This window comes from Molossus molossus, unplaced genomic scaffold (assembly GCF_014108415.1).
Source record: "Molossus molossus isolate mMolMol1 unplaced genomic scaffold, mMolMol1.p scaffold_m16_p_1, whole genome shotgun sequence".
Taxonomy (NCBI): Eukaryota; Metazoa; Chordata; class Mammalia; order Chiroptera; family Molossidae; genus Molossus; species Molossus molossus.
The window spans coordinates 1,649,877-1,666,595 of record NW_023425344.1 but is presented as its reverse complement, the minus strand read 5'-3'; the positions used below and the strand labels follow the sequence as shown (position 1 = coordinate 1,666,595).

The following is a 16,719-nucleotide window of genomic DNA, read 5'->3' as shown; positions in this document are numbered from 1 at the left end:
AATCTTGTCAGAAGACCCGAAAAAAGTTTCTTTAGCAGTTAATAAAGTTATTCTTGCAAAAAAATGTGTCTTATGGACTCTAGTACTACTATATTTAATTTTATTTATTTATTTTTTAATCCTCACCCGAGGATATTTTTTTTCACTCATCTTCACATAGAGTGGGAGGGAGAATGGGAGGGGGGGGTAGAGGGAGGGGGAGGGGGGAGAGAGAAACATCGATGTTTGAGAGACATTGAGTGGTTGCCGCCTGCATGACCCTGACCAGGGCCAGGGTCCAAACTGCAACCGAGGTATGTACTCTTGACCAGAATCAAACCCGAAATTCTTTGGGGTGCAGGCCAACACTCTAACCACTGAGCGAAATCGGCCAGAGCTCTAGTACTCCTGTATTTAAAATGCCATTTTTTCCTATGTAGCATAAACTCACATAAAGCCTTTTCTTTTTTTTTTTTTATCCTCACCTGAGGACATTTTTCCATTTTTTGTTCAGATAGAGCGGGAGGGAGAGAGAGGAAGAGAGAGAGAGAGAGAAATATCAATGTGAAGGGACACATGGAGTGGCTGCCACACGCACAACCAACCAGGTCCGGGGACAAACTGCAACCGAGGTACGTGCCCTTAGCGGGAACCGAACCCGGGTCTCTCTGTACCGCAGGCCGAAGCTCCAACCACTGAGCCAAACCGGCCAGCGCAAAGCCTTTTCATAATATGCACAACACCTTTAAACTAACAGGTATAAAAAACAATGTTAAATATTGGCCCTAACAATTGTTTTAAAAAGTTCTTCTGGAATAAAGCTCAAAGGCAAACTGAATTAAACTTGCTCCCTTTCATTCCTTCCAACTCATTTCCTGCAGGTAGAAGGTCAGAACAAGCATTAACTATTAAACAGTTTTGTTAAAGTTTAATATTATGCTATGTTAAGATTCTTAACTATTTTAAGGACTCATGTGATAGCTAATAGGCAATACACAATCTAAGGAGGTATTTTAGTATATTTAACTTTTATGAACCAAATCTTAGATTCAGTTTTTAAAACCTTAGAAGATAGGGAATTCAAAAAGGACATCCCTTCTACTTGACAAAATAATCTTCCAAGCCCTGGCCAGTTTGGTTCAGCGGTAGATCGTCAACCCGCGGACAAATGAGCTCGGGATTGATTCTGGCCAAGGGCACATACCTCGGTTCATCCCAGGCCTGGGGTTGTGCGGGAGGCAACCAGTCTATGTATTCCTCTCAAGTCTATGTTTCTTGCTCCCTCTCCCTCCCACGCAATATGAAGATAAATAGAAAAATATCCTTGGGTGAAGATTAAAAAATATAAAAATAATAATAAAAATAATAACCTGCCAAAGCATGAGGGAAATGAAAGTAAATAATATACAGGACTCACAGGTAAGTGTGGTGTTTTTTAGTGACTTTGACTCTTCAAGGAGACCAGATGTTTATGTAAAAAAAAAAGAAAAAGTGCCCTGGCCGGTTTGGCTCAGCGGTTAGAGCATCGGCCAGAGAGTCCTGAGTTCAGTTCCTACTAAGACCACGTACCTCGGCTGCAATTTCTCCCTGGCCTGGTTGGGATTGTGTGGGTGGCAACCAGTTGATGTGTCTCTGCCCCATCAATGTTTCTCTCTCTCTCTTCCTCCCTCTCTCCCGCCAGCTCTATCTGACAATAAATGCAAAAAAAAAATGTCCTCGGGTGAGGATAAAAAAAAGAAACAATCAGCCCTGGCAGGTTTGGCTCAGCGGTTAGAGCTTCGGCCTGCGGTCCTGAGAGACCCGGGTTCGGTTCCCGCTAAGGGTGCGTACCTCGGTTGCAGTTTGTCCCCGGCCCTGGTCGGTTGTGTGGGTGGCAGCCACTTGATGTGTTCCTTTCACATCGATGTTTCTCTCTCTCTCTCTGTTCCTCTCTCTCCCTCCCACTCCACCTGAACAAAAAATGGAAAAATGTCCTCGGGTGAGGATAAAAAAAAAAAAGAAAAGAAACAATCATTCGCCATCTCTAAAACATAAAAAATTTTAAAGTCTTGTTGCTAATGTAATAAAACAAAGCTCAAAAATATTTAAAGAAATAAATAACAATTCAGATCTAACAATGTAAAATTGACAGTGTCGCCCTGGCTGGGTGGCTCAGTTGGGGAGTCATCCCATACACCAAAGGATTGCAGGTTCGATCCAAGTCGGGGTGCATATGGGAGGCAACCGAATGATGTTTCTCTCTCACAATGATGTTTCTCTCTCTCTCCCTCTCCCTTCCTAAGAAAAAAGTCAATAAACATATCTTCAGGTGAGAATGAATTTTAAAAATTAAAATTAACAGTGTCTGGCAGCCAATAAAATATTACCCAACAAGCAAAGAAGCAGGAAAATATGACCAATATTCAAAAGATGTTAATCAAAACCAATCCAGACCTGAAAAGACAAGTTAAAATTAGTGGATAAGGTCACTAAAATAGTTGGTACAACTGCATTCCATATGTTCAAAATCATAAGTAGAGAGATGAAGATATTAAAAAGATAGAAACTGAATATCTAAAGATAAAAGCTATAAGATGTAAAACAAAAAATTACACTGACCAAGATGAATGGCAGATTATACACTGCAGAAGATTAGATTTGTACAGCAATAAAAACTATCCAAACAAAACATACTGAGAAAAGACAAACAGCATCAGTGTGCTGTAGGGCAATTTTAGAATATGTTTTATTTTCTTTTTATTCTTCTTATTATTTTTTATTATTTATTTTTTTTAATCCTCACCCGAGGACATTTTTCCATTTTTTATTCAGACAGAGCGGGAGGGAGAGAGAGAGAGAGAAACATCAACGTGAAAGGGACACATCGAGTGGCTGCCACCCGCACAACCCAACCAGGGCTGGGGACAAACTGCAACCGAAGTACATGCCCTTAGCGGGAACCGAACCCGGGTCTCTCTGGACCACAGGCCGACGCTCTAACCACTGAGCCAAACCGGCCAGGGCTGTAGGGCAATTTTAAACAGTCTAACATACATGGAATTGAAGTCCTCAAAGAAGAGGACATGGAAAAGGAACAGAAACAATTATGTAAAAATTAATGGCCAAGCCCTGGCCGGTTTGGCTCAGCAGTTGGAACATCGGCCTGCGGACCAGAGTCCCGGGTTCGGTTCCTGCTAGGGGCACATACCAAAAAAAAAAAAAAAATTAATGGCCAAGCCCTGGCTGGTTTGGCTCAGAGATTGGAGCATCAGCCTGCGGTCCAGAGAGACCTGGGTTCAGTTCCCACTAAGGGCACGTACCTCTCAGTTGCAGTTTGTCCCCGGCCCTGATTGGGTTGTGTGGATGGCGGCCACTCGATGTGTCCCTTTCACATTGATGTTTCTCTCTCTCTTCCCTACTCTATCTGAACAAAAAATGGAAAGATGTCCTTGGGTGAGGATTAAAAATAAAATAAATTAATTAATGGCCAAAATTTTCCCAAATTTGATGAACACTATACATCAACGGATTCAAAAAAGGTACTCCATGAACCCCGAGCACAAGAAACATGAAAAAAACTACTGTACACAAAGGCACATCAAAATAAAATTGTTTAAAATCTGTAATAGGGGAAATCTTAAAAGCAACCTGAAAACAATGACATGTTATGTAGAGAAACAAAGATAAAGAAGACAGCAGATTTCTTGTAGGAAATGATGCAACAAGAAGATAGTGAAGCCCGGCTGGTGTGGCTCAGTGGTTGAGCGTCGACCCACGCACCAAGAGGTCTCCAGTTCAATTCCATGTCAGGGCACAGGCTGTGGGCCCGATCCCCAAGGGGGGCATGCAGGAGGAGGTCAATCAATATGCTCTCTCATCGATGTTTCTCTCACTCTCTTTCCCTCTCCTTTCCTCTCTAAAAAATCAATAAAGGAAAAAAAAATTAAAAAAAAAAAAAAAAAAGATAGTGAAGCAACATCTTTAAGTAAAAACTAAAAATTTTAGCCCCAAGGTTTTGAGTTCAAAATCTTTTGGCACATATCTAATTTTGTGTAGCTACCCTCTATGGCAATGGCACCTCTGAATTGTGAGCATTACACTGTCTCAAACAGCATCATCTCATCTGGCTAGATTAGACATCATATATTTAGCATCTGCTTTTTTAAGACCATGTTTTACACCCAAAAACTATGAGATAAATAATTTCTGGGGATGCATTCAAGAAGTTAATACACTATTAATAATGGTTCCTCTCTCATTTTTTGCCCTCAAGTATATTCTAAATATGTGATAATAAATCACACACTTGGGTAGCATCTATCCCATACAAAGTACTTTTTCATTTAATCTTCATACAGAGTCTCTGAAGTAGATGAGTAAGGTATTATCACACCCACTGCACACTGAGGAAGATGAAGCTCACAAAACAGTGAGCCCTGGCTGGTTTGGGTCAGTGGTTAGAGCGTCAGCCTGCAGTCCCGAGAGACCCGGGTTCAGTTCCCGCTAAGGGCACGTACCTCAGTTGCAGTTTGTCCCAGGCCCTGGTTGGGTCGTGCGGGTGGCAGCCACTTGATGTGTCCCTTTCACATTGATGTTTCTCTCTCTCTTCCCCTCTTTCCCTTCCACTCTATCGGAACAAAAAAAAACGTAAAAATGTCCTCCGATGAGAATTAAAAAAAAAAAAAAAAAAAGGAAGTGATTTGCCCAAGGATGTGAGGTGGAGGAAGTAGTGGGGTTTGAAAGCAGGAAAAGGTATATTGCTAAACAAGGTTAATTTGGCAAAGAAACTTTCAGTTAGTGTACCTGATCTTTCTAACTCCAAGTAGCTCTTTCTATTAAACCACAACTAAAATACATTAAACTAATGGAAAACATAAAAATTCATTCTACTCAAAGAAAATTTCTGAATTAAAAAAAGTCTTTATTTTATTTTTTATAATGAACAAGACCACCAACAATCGCTCTAAAACCAATACAATGTAATGTTTCAGAACAGTATTTCTCCTACATAGTTCCTTAATGTAGACTATAACATGATGTAACCAAAGAAAGTCTGCTGACAGACAAAACAATTCAGTCCAGAAGGCAAATATCTAATTTGATCTAATGATAAAATGCAGACTCTGGGCAGAAATCAACAAATGATGGCCTCCGCAAACCAAATCCACTACCTCTTTTTACAACGGCCACAAGCTAAGATTTATTATTATTTTTTTTTTGGTATGTGCCCCTAGCAGGAACCGAACCCGGGACTCTCTGGTCCACAGGCCGATGCTCCAACCGCTGAGCCAAACCGGCCAGGGCTAAGGTTGATTTTTAAAGATTAAAAATAAAAAAGAGTATATCAAACACTAATAATAATATATGATAGACATGAAAATCAACTCAAACTTCAGAGTCCATAGTTAACATTTTATCGGAACAGTCATGCTCATTTATTTACAGATCGTCTATGGCTGCTTCCATGTAACCACAGCAGAACTGAGAATTACAACGCAGATCATATAGCCCTCAAAGCCTAAAATATTTATTACCTGGCCCTTTACAGAAATTTGCCAACTCCCACTGGAGAACAGATGGGCCACACCACCTTTAATAATGTTCCATGAGCCCAGCTGGTGTGGCTCAGTGGTTGAGCGTTGGACCCATGCACCAAGAGATAGCCGGTTTGATTCCCGGTCAGGGCACATGCCCAGGTTGTGAGCCAAATCACCAATGGTGCTGGGACCACTGCACACTGGTTAAATGGAGGACTGTTGTTCTAAGAGCAAAGCCATAAAACAGTGGTTCTTAATCACCTGGCCCAAGGTTTCGGTTTAGCAGGTCTAGGTAGGACCCCTCTATGTGTGTGTTTAAGCCACTGCCATAAAACATGACTGCAAAAAATTTTTAGTATAAAAAAACACTCATTTCTCCTTCACGAAATACAATTTTTCTCTTTATCCTCTGTACCCAGCTTTCAATCATAAGTTTAAATTCTACCTTATGTAGCCTTCCCTGAAAAGTTTGTAACTTTATGTGTTTAGCTACAATTTCAAAGACTTAAAAATGACTCCTTTTAAGTCATTCAATTATTCCACAAATATTTATTCGGCACTTACTGTGTGCTTGTTTGTGTGCTGAGAACACAGTGGGAAGCAATCCCAAGATGTTAGATAAAATTGGAACCCTGGCTGGTCTGGCTCAGACGTTAGAGCATCTGCCCACGGACCAAAGGGTCATGGGTTCAATTCCCAGTAAAGGGCATATACCTGGGTTGCAGTTTCCATCCCCAGCCCAGTCATGCAACGGGCTGATGTTGTCTCTCTCAAGGATGTTTCTGTCTCTATCCTCCGACCCCATTCCCACCCCGCTTCTACTCTATCTAAAAAAACAGTCAATGGAAAAATATCCTCAGGTGAGGATTAACAAAAAAAAGAGAGAGAGAAAACTGGAGATACGGGAAGAGGCCAAAGCTTGAAAGCCTGGTTCAAGAGAGCTCAGGATTTATGTGCTATGGAGAATCACTGTAAAGTTTTCCACAGGGAAGTGACATGATCCAGTCATGGCACTCATTCTAGCAAGAAAGCAGAGGTGCCAGCTTAAACAGCGGATACAGTTTCTGACTTTGTACAGTATCATTCTTGTGGAAGAGAGAACAAGAGTAAACAGATAGCCCTGGCCGGTTTGGCTCAGTGGTTGGAGTGTCGGGCCTGTAGACCAGGGTGTCCTGGGTTCGATTCCCACTAGGGTCACATACCAAAAAAAAAAAAGAGTAAACAGATAAATAATTAAAATTGAGGGACAGAAGAAGTATCTGAGTTAGGAAATAATAGAGTAAACCTGTAAGAGGGCAATTAGAAATGCCTCTCTTTAAGGGACATTTGAGTAAGGGCCTAAAAGAGAAAGAACTGGCCACGCAGCGCAGAGTAAAAGTACTCATTCTAGGCAGAGGAATTAACATGCAAGTCCCTAAATCGGAAAAGAGCTAGGCAGATTCCAGGAAGTGCACTGTAAATGCAGCACAAAAGAGCAAGTCGAAGAATGACAGAAAGTGTGCTTAAAAATCAAGGTAAAAAGTTTGAATTTTGTTCGAAGTATAATGGGAAGTCACTGGGATTTTTGTTTGTAAAATTACTTATTTTATTCTGAGTACACAATCCAGTTACATGAATCAAAATTTGAAAGATATATAAGGTTATACAGTGAAAAGTGAATCTCCTCCCACCCCTGCCCAACAGCCACACAGTTCCCTACAGGCAACAACTTTATCAGTCTTTCAAGGGTTTTCGCAAGGCAGAACATGGCCTAGTTTATATTTTATGTAAATCACTTTGGCTGGCAGGTGGAGAATAAGTAGGAAAAAAGGACTCGGAGAACAGCTGGACACTGCTGTAATAGTCCAAGGGAGATATGATAGCTGCTGGGACCCTTCTGGGACAATGGACTATTAGGACTGATTTCAGGATGTCTTCTGAAGGTAGAATTGACAAAACTAAAGTTAGCAAGACAGCATTAATGACAATAGCTATAGGCACTGTTTTTCACACACTTAGAATCTATAGTCCTAATATTTTATTTTATTTTTTTTTCCTTTATTGATTTTAGAGAGAGAAGTGAGAAGGAGAGAGAAACATCGATGAGAGAGAACATCAACTGGCTGCCTCCTGCATGCTCCGCACTGGGGATTTGGCCCACAACCTGGGTATGTGCCCTGACCAGGAATTGAACCAGTGACCTCTTGGTGCATGGGTCGACGCTTAACCACTGAGCCACACCTGCCAGACTATAGGTCTAATATTTTAAATTTTAAAGCTTAAATACTCAGAGTTGAGTGAATATGTATATAATAAGTGAGAGAACAATGAACAATAACAGAAAAAAAGATTACTAGACTGGCCAGTGTGGCTCAGTGGATGAGTGTCATCCCATGGACTGAGAGGTCCTGATTCCATTCCCAGTCAGGGCACATGCCTGAAGTGCAGGCTCAGTCCCCAGTGAGGGGTGTGCAGGAGGTGGCCAATGAATGTGTCTCTTTCACATCGATGTTTCAATCTCCAAAAAAATCAATAAAAATATTTTTTAAAAAATGTTTTTAAATCCTCACCTGAGGATATTTTTCTGTATATCTTCAGATCGAGTGGGAGGGAGAGAAACATCAAGGTGAGAGAGACACATTGACTGGTTGCCTCCCACACAACCCTGACCAGGGCTGGGAACAAACCGCAACCGAGGTATGTGCCCTTTACCAGAATTGAACCTTCAACTCTTTGGTCCGCAGGCCAATGCTCTAACCACTGAACAAAACTAGCCAAGGCTTTAAAACTTTTTTTGTTAATATAATGTTAGTGTCCTGGTTGGTTTGGTTCAGTTGGAGTGTCCGCCTGTGGACCAATGAGTCATAGGTTCGATTCGGTCAAGGGCATGTACCTTGGTTTCAGTCTCTGGTTCTGGTCAGGGTCATGTGGGAGGCATCCAATCAATGTGTCTCTTTCTTTCCCTCCCTCCACTCTATCTGAAGATAAACAGAAAAATACCCTCAGGTTAGGATTTAAAAAATATATATATACATACATGTTAACAATTTGATTAATAATAACAAACTTACTGCCTTGATCTGGTAGCTCAGTTGGTTAGAGCATCATCCCAATATGCAAGGTTGTGGATTTGATCCCCAGTCAGGGCACATACAGGAAGCAACTAATGAATGCATAAATAAGTGGAACAACAAACTGATGTTTTTCTCTCTCCCTTCCTCTCTCTCAAATAAATAAATAAAAATTTAAAATAATAACAAACTTACTGTGTCAATATGAATTAGATTATTTTATCTCAGAAATGGCATTTCTGAAACCAACTCAAAACTGTATACAGCAGTTGAGGGGCTGAATGGCCGTTGTAAAATTAAAGCCAAACTGACCAGGGCTAGAATTTATTTTAAAGTGCCATTAATGGACAAGATTTTTATGTTGAGTGCTCATTAAAAATAAATCCTGCCCTGGCCGGTTTGGTTCAGCGGTCAGAGCACTAACTCTCCGTGTGTCTCTCACATCGATGTTTCTCTCTCTCTCTTCCTCTCTCCCTTCCACTCTATCTGATGATACATGCAAAAAAATAAATAAAAAAGAAAAGAAGCATTAAAAAAAAAATCCTTTCTTCCTGAATAAAGTACAACACAATGGGAAAAAATAGGAGACAGCCCTGGCCGGTTTGGCTCAGCGGTTGGAGCGTCGGCCTGCGGACCAGAAAGTTCCGGGTTCAGTTCCCACTAGGGCCACGTACAAAAAAAAAAAAAAAAGAAAGGAGGAGAAGTATGTCTATATTATACATGGCATGGAAGCAAACATTAATGAAAAAGACATGGTGGGGTTAGTGATATGCAAATCAAAATTACAATGAGATGCTACCTCACACCCATTAGGATGGATCCTCTCAAAAACAACAAATGTTAGTGAGAATGTGAAGAAATTGGAACCCTTGTGTTCTCACGGTGGAACTGTAAAATGGCACAGTCACTGAGGAAAACAGTATGGCAGTTACCCAAAATTTTAAACATGGATGAACTTTGAGGACACTGTGCCAAGTGAAATAAACCAGTCACAAAAGGACATATGCATTATGATTCCACTCATCTGAGGTCCTTAGAATCAGAGACAGAACTGTGGTTGCCAGGGGCTGAGAGGAGGGAAGATTGGAGAATTACTACTTAATGGCTACAGTGTTTCAGTTTTACAAGAAAAGAGTTAAGCCCTGGCCGTTTGGTTTGTCTGAGCGAGGGTCTTCAGACTAGGGAGTCCCAGGTTCGGTTCGGCCAAGGGCACATACCTCGGTTGTGGTTCATCCCCGGCCCAGGCTGGGATTGTTCGGGGGGCCATCCATGTCTCTCTCACATGGATGTTTCTGTTTCTCTCCCTCCCTCCCATGCTGTTGGAAGATAAATGTAAAAATATCCTCGGGGGAGGATGAAAAAGAAGCGTTAAGTGGATGGCTGCGTTATGGGGGTGATGGCTGCCCAACCATGGGAACGTATTTAATACCGCTGAACTGTACTCTTCAAAGTGGTTATTATGTGTATTTTACAATACAAACTTTTTAAAAACACGGTGGGGCCCTGACCGGTTTGGCTCACTGGGTAGAGTGTCAGCTTGCACAGCAAAGGCCGGTTGGACCCCAGGTCAAGGGCACGGACCTGGGAGCGGGTTCTACCCCAGGTGCAGGGAGGCAACCTATCCCGGCGTCTCTCTCTCCCCCTCCCTCCCTCACGCCCCCTTTCTATAGAAATCAATGGGAAAAAATACCCTCGGGCGAGGATTAACAACAAAAATTAACTGTCAAACTATTAAAACATTGAGACAATAAAAAAAAAAAAAACTAACACCAGTCCGGTGTTTCTGACTCAACAGAACCCTCCCTGAAATCACTGAGACTAGACCGTCTAGAGCAGCAGCCCTGGCGGCAGGGCCGGGTCAGCAGCGGACGAGGCCGGAGCTCCAGGGGGCGGCCCCCGACAGGCGCCGCCGGAAAGGTGAGCGCCCCGGTCGGGCTCACGCCGGTCGGGCTCCCCTCGCGGAGCTGCGCGCGCGGCGCGGGAACACGCGCGGGGCCCACGGCCAAGCCCGGCGCTTCCTTCAAAAACAACTCGACTCTCCTCGTTCTTCCCAGTCGGGGCCAAAGGGCCAGGTTAAGACTCAAGGTGTCGAAACAGTCTCCGGAAAACAAGCCACACGCGCGAGGACCGCGACAGGGCACAGACGCCGCCGGCCCAGCCCGCGCCCCGTTTCCGTGCGGCCGCGACCCCACTCCGCCGACCACTCGCCGAGGCCACGGACGCGGGGGGCTGTCCGCAGCCCACTTCCGACCCCGCGAAGATCTCAGGCCCCTGCCACACGCGAAAACACCTTCCTGAGCCACCTGCCGGCTCCGAGCGCGGCCGCCAGCTGCTCGGTCCCCGCGGACCGGCCCACGGGCTCAGCCGGTCGGGCGCCCGGTCGGCGGCCCCACCGCCAGCAGCGGCGGCTCCACCAACGCGCCCAGCGGAGGGCAGGGAGCACGAAGCCCCACGCCAGGCCCCGCGCCCCGGAGCAGGAACCGGGGCGCAGCGCCGCGGCCCCGGCACCTCCCACACCGGACGACGCGGCCCGCGAGGACGGCGACGACGGCCGGACTTCCAGGACGGCCCCCACCGTCCGCGCACGGCCGCCTTCCCCTTCGCGGAGACCGGGTCCGACCGGGGCTGCGGTGCGCGCGGCCGCCGCTGTCGGTGCACGAGGGCGGGCCCGGCCCCGCGCGGCCCGGAGCCGCCCCCTCCCCGGCCCCGGGAACCGGCCCCGGGCGCCCCCACAGCCGCTCCTGTGCACAAGGGCTGGCGAAGCGTCGCTCCGGCACCGGTCAAGGCCGACGGGCGGGACCCTTCCCAGGGCGGCCCCGCGGCCCCGCCCTCCGCCCGCACCGCAGGCTGCAGGCCCCGCGGCCCGGCCTGGAACCCCGGGCCTCACCTCAGGTTTGAAACGCGGGCAGCGCGCAGGATCCCAAGTCCAAGTGCGGCCGCCGCCCGTCGCCTCCAGCTCCGGCGGGGCTCGGGCTCCGCCCCCTGTCCGCTGCGTGCACCCGGCTCGCAGCTCCCTCCCGCCCGTCCGGCCGGCCTCTCCGCCCCCTCAGCACTCCGCGAGGCCCAGGCCGCTGGAGCTGGGTGCGGCCTGCGGCGCTGCAGCCCAACAACGCGCCACCCCGTAGGCTCAGCCCGCGCCGCACAGCCCAGCAACGCGCGCTGCGATTGGCTATCACGGCAGCGCGGGGCGGGGCGGGGCTTGGGCGGCGAGGGGCGGGGCCGCCTCCGCGGATCCAGAAGGCGGGCCTCGGCGCGGCCCTGCCCACCCGCGGACCGCCGAGGGTCCCGCCCCCCAGGCTGGCTGTGCGCGGCGTGGGGGCGGGGGCCGCGGCCCACGGGCCTCCGCGCACGAGGGGGCCGCATCGGCTGGGCCTGCGCCGTCGGCTCACCTGGAGCCACTGCCGCGGGTCAGACTTAGGTGGAGGCCTGGGGCCAGGGTCACCGGGTGCGCGGCGGCGCCTTCTGAACGGCCCCGTCAGCCCCAGGCGCTGTCCGAGCCCCTCTCCCAGCCCGCCTCCCCACTCCCCAGACGCACCTGCGTGCGCCGCCCCGCGGCGGGGCGTCCGCGCAGACTGGGCGGCTGGCAGCCAGGGTGGGGTGCGCACAGCGGGCCTGCGGCCCCTGATAAGGCTCCACGGACTGGGCGGGGGCCGGGGGCCTGGGGCCTGGCCCGCCCGTGCTGGGTGCACTGTCAGCTTCTCAGCCAGGGGATGGGGAGGCCAGCTCACCTGCCCTGGGCCTGGAGGCAGGCCTAGAGACCAGACCAGCACCTTGTCCACCCTGTCCTTCCTGTCGTCTCACCTGAGCCCCAGAAAGGCCCGGGAGTCAGGCAGGCAGAGCCTCTGGTTCCCTTTATACCCATGGAAAGCTGGGGCCCAGAGCTGGGCAGTGCAAGGGCAGTGAGGAGCCCAGGCCTCCCCTCCCGCAGGGACCGCTGGCTGTATCCACAGCAGAGTCAGGGGTACTCTACATGGGTAATAGGCTGTGGCTCTGATGTGCGCAGGTCTGGACACAACTCCACACTGCTGTATCATGGCCCACCAGGGATGTCCGTGGACTTGCCGAAGCAAAGAAGGGAGGGAGGGACGCACGTGGAAGACAACTGAGCGTGTTAAATAAAGACAGAAGATACAAAAGTGACCAAAACATCACGGAGATGTGAAATACAGCCTAGGGGATACAGTCCATAACATTGTAATAACTATGTACCCATGTGTGGTGTCAGATTTCAAAAGTTATCTAGCCCTGGCCGGTTTGGCTTAGCAGTTAAAGCCTCGGCCTGTGGACCAATGAGTCGTGAGTTTGAGTCTGGTCAAGGGCACCTACCGCACCTCGGCTGCAGTTCGTCTCTGGCCCTAGCTGGGTAGTGCAAGGTAACCAGTCGGATTTGTTTCTCTCAACACTGATGTTTCTCTCTTACTCCTTCCCACTCTACCTGAAGATAAATAGAAAAATATCCTCAAGTGAGGATTAAAAACAAACAAACAAAAAGAATGACTAGAGCTCCAATGAGTTGTAGGACTTCAAGAGGCCTACTATGTGTGTAATCAGACTCCCTGACCAGGGAGATATGGTTGGGAGAAGGATGGATACACTATTTGAAGATATAAAATGGCTGAAGTTTTTTTTTCAAATTTGTTGAAAAATACGAACCCACAGATCCAAGTAACTCAAAAAGTAACTGTGGCTTGCATCTGGTACAAATGGAATGTTTCTATGGGACATCAAAAGTGACTGAGGCCAACCCTGGCCGGTGTGGCTCAGTGGTTGGGCATCAGCACCCACACCAAAGGATTTCGGGTTCAGTTCTGGTCAGAGGCCCGTAGTGTAGCTGAGTTGCAGATTCGATCCCTGGCCCTGGATGGGGTGCGTGCAGGAGACAACCAATGTGTCTCTCTCGCATTAATGTTTTTTACTCTCTCTTTCCCTCCCTCCCCCTCCTCCACTCTCTCTGTGAAGATCAATGGAAGGTACCGAGGTAGGTGGTCCAGCCCCATGTCTCCTACCACTATCACACTAATATCTGTCAGTATCTATGGTCTCAGGATTTCCTGTAACACCGGGATTCCCTGCACCCCCATCAGGCAGTCTTTTCTGTGCGAAGGGACAAGACCTGCTGGGACAGAGACAGAGCTGGATATGTGTGTGAGTTGCCCATGCTGCTGGGCCACAGCCACAGCTGGAGACAGAGGCTGGGGCCCTCCCCTCACTGGCCCTCCTCTAGAGACACAGATTTGGTTCAAGTGCTGGACCTGCCCCATACTCCCTGTGTGGCCTTGTATCCTCTGGGTCTCCCCTCCAGAGACCAGATCCAGTGGGCACTGGGCAAGAAGCCCCTTGGCCCCAGGCACCAGGCCTCTTCTTCCCTGGGGCCCGGTCAAGCCGTCCATCCCACCTGGAGGGCAGGAAGCGCCTCCTTGGACCAGCAGGGGGCGTCCACACAATGCGACCCAGAGTAGGGGTGGGAATTTGGAGCAACTGGGGACTTGTTTTGTGAGATGTCTTCTGGTTCTAAAAACATCTTTTTATGCCCTGGCCGGTTTGGCTCAGTGGTTAGATCGTCAGCCTGTGGTCCAGAGAGACCAGGATTCGGTTCCCACTAAGGGCATGTACCTCAGTTGCAGTTTGCCCCCCGCCCTGGTTGAGTTGTGCGGGTGGCAACCACTCGATGTGTCCCTTTCACATAGATGTTTCTCTCTCTCTCTCTCTCTCTCTCTCTCCCTCCCAATCTATGAAAAATGTCCTTGGGTGGGTGAGGATTATATATATATATATATATATATATATATATATATATATATATCTTTTTATAAAAGTCTCTAATAACAAGATACAGAGGTTCACTGCACTTTATGATCAACTGCAGGAAAAGTAAAACTAGGTCAGTTCTTGGCTTGGAGAAGCTTCCCAAAGTGTCTGGGGCTTTTTTCCCCAGCCCAGGAATGGACTCTGGGCACCCCATAATAACTATTAGAGGCTGCGAGGGGTGGTGGGGAGCTAGGCAGGGGCTAGGGTCTGGGCTCAGAGGAGGAAGATCACATGGCAGTAAGTGGCAGCACTAGGGCTTGAATCCAGGCCTTAGCCCCAGTTTCTCACCTGTAAAATGGAGCTAATAGCAACTACTTCTCCAAGCAAACTATGTCAAGTACCCAGCTCAGCACCTTGAGCACGAGAAGTGCTCACTAGGTGGCACACACCCTCTGTGGGATTGGGGGGTGTTTAAACCCTGCGTTAAGGACCTGACCCGCCCAGGTGTATTGGGTGCTTCATTTACATGTGAATAAAGGTTTGTTAATCTTTTGGCTTCAAGGTCTCTTCCGGAAAAAGCAAGAGACAAAGCTAGGGTGACTGCAGTAATGCCATCTCAAGAAAATAATTTACTTAAATCTACTTGTGACCTGGGGGTACCAATCTGCAAATAATGGGACTGCATCCAGAAATCTGGAGCATTTGCTACCTTGCAAAGCTCCCCCTCACTCCAAGCCGCGTGTGCTTGTAGTTTCATTGCATTGCACTGATCCCGGCAGGCCAAGAGACGGCACTCTCCCACCCTAAATAAGGAGCATAACATTCTTTTTTTTTGGTACGTGCCCCTAGCGGGAACCGAACCCAGGACTCTCTGGTCTGCAGGCCAATGCTCCAACTGCTGAGCCAAACCGGCCAAGGCGAGGAGCAGAACATTCTTAGCAGGTCTCAGGAGGGAGTGAGTTCTCCTGGCCCAGCTTCATGCTAGAGGGCCATGCATGGGACCCCCGTCTGCCACCCCCTAACACAGACATTTGCAACTGAGGTCCTGGGCCCAGGGGCAGTTCGCAAAGAAGCAGGCCCAGGACCTGGAGGGAGGGCGGCCAGGCCAGAGCCTGAAGTGGGGCTTGCACAGCCACAGGCCTCTCCTGTCCAGGCAGCTAGAAATACCTATCATGTGACTCTGGGCCCCAGAACCTCTCAACCTTCCAGCTCAGGGGTCTTCAAATATATTTCACCAACCGAGTTGTCTCCAAAGTGGCCACAAGTTAGCTAAAAGCCATAGTGTCCTGCATCCCGACTTGAATCACCAGTGCAGAGGATCCCAGGCCCCAGCTGGAAAATGTTCTCTGATCCAAGTCCCATTTAAAAGTGTGTCCAGCCCTGGCCGGTTTGGCTCAGCGGTTGGAGCGTCAGCCTGCGGTACAGAGAGACCCAGGTTCGGTTCCCGCTAAGGGCACGTACCTCGGTTGCAGTTTGTCCCCGGCCCTGGTTGGTCGTGCGGGTGGCGGCCACTCGATGTGTCCCTTCACGTCGATGTTTTTCTCTCTCTCTCTCTCTTCCTCCTGCTGTCTGAACAAAAAAGTCCTCGGATGAGGATAAAAAAAAATAAAATAAAAGTGTGTCCAGCCAGTGTGGCTCAGTGGTTGAGCATCAACCCAGGTACCAAGAGGTTGCTGGTTTGATTCCAGATCAGGACACGTGCACTCAGGTTGTGGGCTCAATCCCCAGCAGGGGGCATGCAGGAGGCAGCCAATAGATATTTCTCTGTCCCTCTCCCTTCCTTCCTCTCTAAAAATCAATAAAAACATATTAAAAAATAAAAATTTTACAGGACCCGGCCAGAGTGTGCATTGACGTGTCTCTCTCTCTCCTTTCCTCTAAGCGTGTACCAAGGTGAGGAATATGCAGTATGTTTACAGGAAGGGAAGCTGCAGCCACAGTGGGGAACCCTGCGCCTCGCTGTGTTCCCCAAGTGAGTGCAGGGCAGAGGCCAGAGAACTTCAACTGCAGGCAAAGGGTTACTGGTTTTCCAGCTGGTGCAAGACACCGGAGTTCCCTGTGCCCCAGACTCAACGTGATGCACCAAGCCTCGCCCCAGGCAGGCATTAGAGGAAATGTCTGCAGACAGTGGGGACACTTGGTTCCTGGAAGCAGATGGCCATTGTCCCCACTGCACCCCAGAGGCATGGCCTCACATCAGCTGACCAGCTTCATTTCATCTCCTTCTCCAGCAAACCACCCCACCACAGGACATAACCAGGTTGGGGAGAGAAGTCCAAAGGGCCTTCTCCAGGGGACAGTGGGCACAAGTGCCGGCCTAGGTTTGGGTTACACACAGCAAATTCCTTTTCCCAAGGAAAAGGAATGACTGGGGCAAGTCATTTAGCAACCTGTGCCCAGGAAGAGCGAGGATTAGATGATCCTGG

The 16,719-nt window shown here is 48.5% G+C and overlaps 1 protein-coding gene across 2 annotated transcripts in view; it reads right to left on the bottom strand.

Moving 5' to 3' along the window:
- The window catches only part of ADD1 (adducin 1), an 88,403-nt gene extending 76,447 nt beyond the window's left edge, over window positions 1-11,956 (bottom strand). The window contains exon 1 of one of the 2 annotated variants that reach the window (XM_036275049.1): window positions 11,935-11,956. The gene's annotated coding sequence lies outside the window, so the exon portion shown is untranslated. Of the gene's footprint in view, window positions 1-11,432; window positions 11,549-11,934 lie in introns of those variants that run through there. The other variant, XM_036275019.1, reaches the window with a different exon arrangement.
- Window positions 11,957-16,719: the final 4,763 nt, after the last annotated feature.